General features: G+C 41.1%; 1 pseudogene; it reads left to right on the top strand.

Annotated features, from left to right (window-relative positions):
- Positions 1-211: 211 nt before the first annotated feature.
- LOC122222541 lies at positions 212-1655 on the top strand (annotated as a pseudogene).
- The last annotated feature ends 5706 nt before the right edge of the window (positions 1656-7361 follow it).

Raw genomic sequence — 7361 nt, forward strand, 5'->3', positions numbered from 1 at the left:
GGCATCACACAGCATGTGAAAAACACCACATACATGGCCACAGGCATTAGGTGTTGGGAAGTTTGGGGAGGAACAAAGACACTGTGGACTTGGTAGCGTCAAAAGTTCAGACTAATAGTGAGATTTGATGACAGGGGTTTCAGATGCATTTTAAAAAGGGAGAAAGTAGGCAGGTTCTCTTACATCAACCACCTAAGAGTTGTGCTGTGCTATGAAAAGCAATGACTCTCCTTTTCCTCTCTGCCATCTGCCTGGCAGCTGCAAAGTAGCAACCATACGTGAATGCATCGCCATCCATGTTGGCCAGGCATGTCCAAATTGGCAATATCTGCTGAGAGCTCTATATTGCCTGGAACATGGCATCCAGCCTGATGGTCAGGTGCCAAGTGACAAAACCTCTGGGGGAGGAGATGACCCTTTCAACACCTCCTCCAATGAGAAGAAGTCCTGGCAAGCATGTGCCCAGGGAAGTGTTTGTTGATCTGGAACCCACAGTCATTAATAAGTCTACACTGTCACCTACCACCAGCTCTTCTACCCTGAACAGCTCATCACAGGCAAGGAAGATGCTACCAATAACTATGCCTAAGGGCACTTCACCATTGGCAAGGAGATCACTGACCTTGTTTTACACCAAATTTAGAAACTTGCTGATCAGCACACAAGTCTTCAGGGCTACCTGTTTTTTCCATAGTTTTGGAGAGGAACTGGTACTAGGTTCACCTCCCTGCTAATGGAACGTCTCTCTGTCGATTATGACAAGAAGTCCAAGCTCGAGTTCTCCATTTACCCAGCCCACCTTGTTTCCATAGCTGTTAAGCCCTACAACTCCGTCCTCACTCCCCACACTACCCTGGAGCACTCTGATTGTGCCTTCCTTGTAGACAATGAGGCCATCCATGACATCTGCCATAGAAACCTCAATATTGAACTCCCAACCTACACTAATCTGAATAGGTTGATAGGTCGAATTCTGTCCTCCATCTCTTCTTCCCTCAGAGTTGATGGAGCCCTAAATGTCGACCTGCCAGAAATCCAGATAAAGCTGGTGCCCTACCCTGCATCTACTTCTCTCTAGCCACATATGCCCCTGTCATTTCTGCTGAGAAAGCCTACCATGAACAGCTTTCAATTGCAGAGATCACAAATGCATGCTTTGAGCCAGCCAATCAGATGGTAAAATGTGACCCTTGCCATGGTAAATCCATGGCTTGCTGCCTATTGTACCATGGCAAGGTAGTTCCCAAAGATGTCATGCTGCCATTGCCACCACCAAGGGCAAGTGTGCCATCCACTTTGTGGACTGGTGCCCCATTCACTTAAAAGTTGGCATTAATTACCAGCTTTCCACTGTGGTACCTTGTGGGGACCTGGCCAAAGTATAGTGAGTGAGTTGTGTGCATACTGAGCAAAACCACATCCATTGCTGAGGCCTGGGCTCACTTGGAACACAAGTTTGACCTGATATATGCCAAGCGTGCCTTTTTTCACTGGTATGTGGGTGAGCTAATAGAGGAAGGAGAGTCTTCTAAGGTGAGGAGGAAATGGCTGCACTTGAGAAGGATTATGAGGAGGTTGGTGTGGATTCTGTTGAAGGAGAGATGAAGAAGAAGAATCCTAAAGTTAAAAATGTCACAAAGGTACTGCTTTTATAAGGAAGCTTATTCTGTTTTAAACATTGAAAAGCTGTGGTCTGATCAGTTAATTTGTACGCAGAAGTATATATTCTCACATACAATTACTGACCTATGCTTTAAAACATGACACTTTGTTACAGATTCAAGCTGTCCATTTCTCTTATGGTTTGAATAAAGTATTCCCTATCTTAAAAAAATAAAAATAAATAGCAAATAAGAAGAAAAGCATGTGATTCAAGATAGACATGGAGGTGAAAAAGCCCAGGTGTGCTCAGGGGTCAATGAGATGCCAGGATGCGGGGGTATAGGATTTGTACAGAGGTTTAAGACAAGCATAGGACTTAAAAGTTCAGACAGGCCAAATGATCAGTGATCTAGAATGCTGGTATAAGGAGACAGGTGATAAGGAGCCATGGTTTCTTGAGCAGTCAACTAACAGGGTGAAAGCTATGGGCTGGGGAATATTTGTCTGGAAGTTATATACCTGATGGAATGGGTGGGGCAAAGTAGAGGTCAATTGCAGGTAGTGGATGTGCCCATATTTAAAGGATTCTCAGCTGGACTCCTTCAACCCTGACTTTATGATTTATTTTAAGTCACCATTTTGGGGTCTGCCTCCATTTATTCCCTATCCTTCATCCAAGCCAAGTATGGCCAAGGCCTTTGTCCTTCAGACTCAAAGTTTTATGATCATCTTCTACTCTTTCCTATCCCATAGTACCCATATCCATCTAATTGCCATTCACATTGACAACCTCACTCATTCATTTCATTTTAATAGTGTGCTTGGCATCATACCATAAACATATGTCATCTGTGTGCTGGCGTCTCCATCCATGATGCCAATCCCTTCTTCTAGACTTGTGTCATTTATCACCTGGTTGACTTGTGCCTCTTCTATTTGGGAATCTATTTATCAAATATCACTAGCATTCCAGCTAATGAACAACGCACACAGAAATAGACTATTAGTGCCAGATAGAGTGTTAAAAGTCATCTAGTCCAACACTTACAATTTATTAAAGAGGAAACTGAGGCTCTGAAAGGTAAAGTCACTCTAGACAGTAGACGAACATTTTAAATCCAGGTCTGCTGATCTCTGCAGCTGTTCTTAACATTTGTTATATTATCGCCGTAAGTGATTACGGTGTATGACAATTCCACTAGCCAATAAAGCACAAAACCAAGACCTGCAGAGCTAGAAATAGAGTCTAAACTTGCTGCTTAATAAAAATAAGAAATCCTCATTTACATTTACAAGAAGGTAAAATACTCATCAGCCTCCTTCCATTAGAGCCAACAGCCACAACCCAAAGAATCTCACAAAAAGACTAATAACTCAGGGAGTAGGAAACTATCACCCATGGGCCAAACCAGCCAACTGCCTGCTTTTATAAACCATGTCACAGTAGGTGTGGCTTGGATCACAACCACACCCCTTCATTTACATATTGTCTATGGCTGCTTTTGAGCTAAGATGAGAGTTGAAGAGTTGTGACAGAGACTGTATGACCTACAAAACAGAAAATACTTACTTCTTTTTTCTTTTACAAGTTTTCTGAACCCTGGATTAGAACATTTTAGTTTTATGCAAAGCAAAAATGAATTCCATATTTGGGTGAGGGTTTTCTGGGAAAGCTATCCAAGGTGGTAGCTGGCTGGCCTAGAGTTTAGCACCACAACTCATTGTAGTTCTTAATTCCTACATTAGGTCCTAAGTTTTGAGCTCCTTTGATACCAATTCAGCCCAAGTCTTTTTCTACCTGTTCAGGCAGAAGCCCATAGATATAATTCCACCTGTCAGCAATCCCTCATAACCTAGTAGTCTCCCAACAGGCCTCCCTGCCTTCAGTCAAAACGTCCAAGCTGCATTCTCCATAGCTCTCAGTGCTCCTCACTGTAAGCTAACTACAGGGCACATGCCAAGCCAGGCCTCCCTTCCCATGTAAATTGTTCCAGTGGCCCCTACTGCCTAGGGTAAGGCTGCTTTACCCCAGCTGCACATCAGAGTCTTGGGATGGTTTTTATAAGTATAGATGTCCTGGTATCACCTCAAAAGTACTAAATCTGAAAAGTACATACTCTTTTGAAGCCCTTAAGAGAGGGCTTCCCTGCCTGTCCTATCTGAAGGAGAATGCTCCCATTGGTCTCTGTCCTATTCAATCCTATTACCTTGTTTTATTTTTTTAATAGCATTTATCAGGGTCTGACAGATTAGAGCTGCTTGCTTCTTTATTGTCTGTCTTTTCATCAAATAATATGAGCTTCCTGAGTGTAGACTGGGTCCCAGGTACCAAGAACAGTGTCTGACCTACAATAAGGATCCAAAGATATCTGTGAAATTTTTTTGGGTAGTCTTCCTTCATCTGTCCTTGGCTAACCTGTCCCCACATCCAGGTTCCTCTAAACCACCCACTTAGAATGGTCCCAGTGCACAACGCTGCCTCAGTACTGTCATGCGCCGAGTTGCCTGGAATGTCCACATTTGCCTGCTGAGTACATGACTGCTCTTCCACAAGCCACTGCAAAGTTGCCTCTCTGTTCCCTGACTCCGGTAAGCAGAGGTGAGCCTACACCTTTCAGCTTCATTACACATCTTCCCACTGTTAGGATTATTTAACACATAAAGACCTCCTACCACTTAACTGGAGGCTCCCTAAGGGCATTCATTTTTTATTCCCAGAACCTAATACTTTACTCAGCAATACCAAACCTTAAATAAATGTTTTTTGAATAAACTAATAGATGGGTGGAAAAAGAAGGAAAGGAAGCAAGGGAGGAAAGGGAGAAGGAGACAAGGAGAGGAAAAAAGGGAGAGAGGGAGGAGAAAAAGAGAGAGAAGAGAAGATGAAAAACCACCTTGTGTTCACGGTGGTTTGTTGCTAAACCAGCAGATGCTGTAATGTAAAGCTGAGTGGTCAGCTCCAGACACATGATCTATTCAGTGATTTCTTTTGAAGACTCTACTGTTTGCTACTGCAACGTTTTCTTGAAGATGCTGCCACAAGGAAGAAAGGATGGGCCTTCCCAACCAGACTTGGGGGATGTTTTAAAAGCCTTTATTTGGGCACCTCCAGTCACAGACTTGGTAGTGTGGTGGAGGAGAGCAGCAGAGAAAACAGTTAGTGGAGACTGAACAGCCTCAAAATTACCTGGTTTCAAATGTGTTTATACATCCCCTGCTCCTTTCCAACACATTTTCAAGGCCATCTGTGGCACTGAATGTTTTAAAGTAAAGGTTTTATGACACCTTTAAAGTATACCTATGTGAGAGGCTAATTCAGGAATATTTTTCTAAGGTGGGGAAGCAATCAAAATTGTTTTTCTCTATAATGAAACATGGCCTCCCTAGTAAATAGTAATTTTCACTTGGGTTAGGGATGCATAGAAGAGGAGAGAGAGACTGCAGTTGAGGAATTTGCATGTACTTGGAAAGGGCATTTCGCATATGGCTATTTGTGATGATGTGCCTTTAAAAGTATAGCCCTATTATGGATGCATTTCATGAGTTAAAAGGGTGACATTTCTTTGTATTAATAAAATAGAGTTAAGTTCTAATGAGATGAACCTGACATAAATATCCAATTTTAACTGATAGAGTTTTTACATTTTTCATTGATGATAAAAAACGGCTTCCTGATTAAATGAGAAATTCTAGCAGCTTCTTAGAAGAATAGTTAGGAGGAAAAAGAACATAAAATAAAGATGTATTGCAGAGGACAGCAAAGCTATGCAAGATTTCACATTTTTCTTAAATGCACATGACAGGGCACCAGTGGAAAGCGCTGTGTGAAATGATGTACAACGAGTGAAACTAAAGCTCAGATAAGTTAATTGAACTTGCCCCCAGTCACTCTGCAAATCTGCAGCAGGGATGGGATTTGAACCCAGAGCCACTGAGTTATGATGTCATTTCTAACCTCGGGAGCACACACATTTATAGAGACATCAAGAACATCATTGCAAAGCTTAACACCAAAAAAAAAAAAAAAAAAAAAAGAAAAGAAAAGAAAAAGAAAAAGAAAAGAAAAAAGAAACCCAAAACACAAAAAAGAACAAAAACCAAAAAACCAAACCCTGGCTGCCAAAGCTGATTTCTGTTGTTAATTCTATTGGGCTAGATCCCACGGCACTATGGTCATCTGTTAGGTTGTACCACTGACTGGTCATTCTCCTTTCAAAATGTGCAGTAAGACTGCAGTCATCTATTTTTAGAGTTTATTGTTTCTTTTAAAGCTATTTATGTCTTTGTAATTTAAAGGGGGAAAAGCTTGCTAAATCATGTACAGTTAAATTTTTCTAATCTAGACCTCATTAAATCCAGGATTTGTGCTAATTCCATCCAAACTGAGCTGAATTGTGTGCTATTTTTGAAGAAAAGATGAATAAGCAAATTGACAGCATAGTTAAAGAACACATTTAACCTACTTAAATTAATTATGTGTTTTTAGGTATGTTGGCAGGGAATGATTTGGAGTGAATATGCTAAATGATAGTAACAACTGCCAATATGCCACATGTCTGTGGCCAGACCAAGAGTCAAGAGATAATGTGACATATTATTGACTTTGATCTCAACGACAAACTTATGAAATGGTCCTACTTTACAGATAAGGAAACTGATAAAGATGTTATTTCATGTGTCCAAGGTATCACAGTAGGGGAGAATCAGCATTTAAACCCAGGTCTGGCTGGCATCAAAGCCTGTGTTCTCACCTTCATGCTCTATTACGATAATTCCTGGTCATCTGGGAGTCCCAGGCTTCATAAGGATATGATGAAAGGTGAGAAGCAAAACATGTTCCAAATGTTACATATGACCTCAAAGAGGCTTTGGCTCAAGAATGCCTATCTTACAGCCTATTTTTAAATCTCTTCTGTTCATAAAAGTGGGGTATCTATTCTAAACCATTTTGCTAGCAGAGTGTTTTTTGGATAACTGTATCAGAAAGCAAGGCAACCTTCTTATTTGCAAATAGATTAATTCTGGCTTCTCATCAGTTCCTCCTTAGTTGATGTTAGTGAAATTTTGTTATATAAAGATGGAATTATCTTAACACTAATTGATAAATTATACAATCATTTTATTTGGGGCAGTATCCTGGTTGTTCCATAAATTGGTCCAGTGCAAAGCTGGCAATAAGCCTGGCAGTAGGTGCCAGCACTGTGTTAGAATCCAGACAGCTGCTAAAGGCAGTGCCGCTCAGAGCTATGTTGGAGCCTGAGGTGGAAGGAAAAATAAGCAATACTGATCATGTCTTAATTTAAGATTTCAATATTTTCTTCATCATGGATTTTTTGTTTTAATTTTTATTTTTAAAATAATGCATTAAGATATTACTTATCTTAGGGCACCTGGGTGGCTCAGTCGGTTAAGCATCCTGCTCTTAGTTTTGGCTCACATCATGATCTCATGGTTCATGAGTTCAAGCCCCAAGTCAGGCTCTGTGCTGGCAGTGCAGAACCTGCTTAGGATTCTGTCTCCCCTCTCTCTGCCCCTCCCCTGCTCATACTGTCTCTGTCTTTCTCAAAACAAACAAACAAACAAACAAACAAACTTAAAAAAAAGATATTACTTATGTTAAAAAAGGATATTACTTACCTTGATCGCTTCTGAGTTTTGATCACCCCCTTAAATGCTGCATCTGAGACCAGTACCTCACTTGCCTCACCTTACTCCCAGTCCTGGATGGTCTGGATGTGACCAACAGAGTGTTCTTAAAA

The sequence above is a fragment of the Panthera leo genome, chromosome B3, assembly GCF_018350215.1.
Source record: "Panthera leo isolate Ple1 chromosome B3, P.leo_Ple1_pat1.1, whole genome shotgun sequence".
NCBI lineage: Eukaryota > Metazoa > Chordata > Mammalia > Carnivora > Felidae > Panthera > Panthera leo.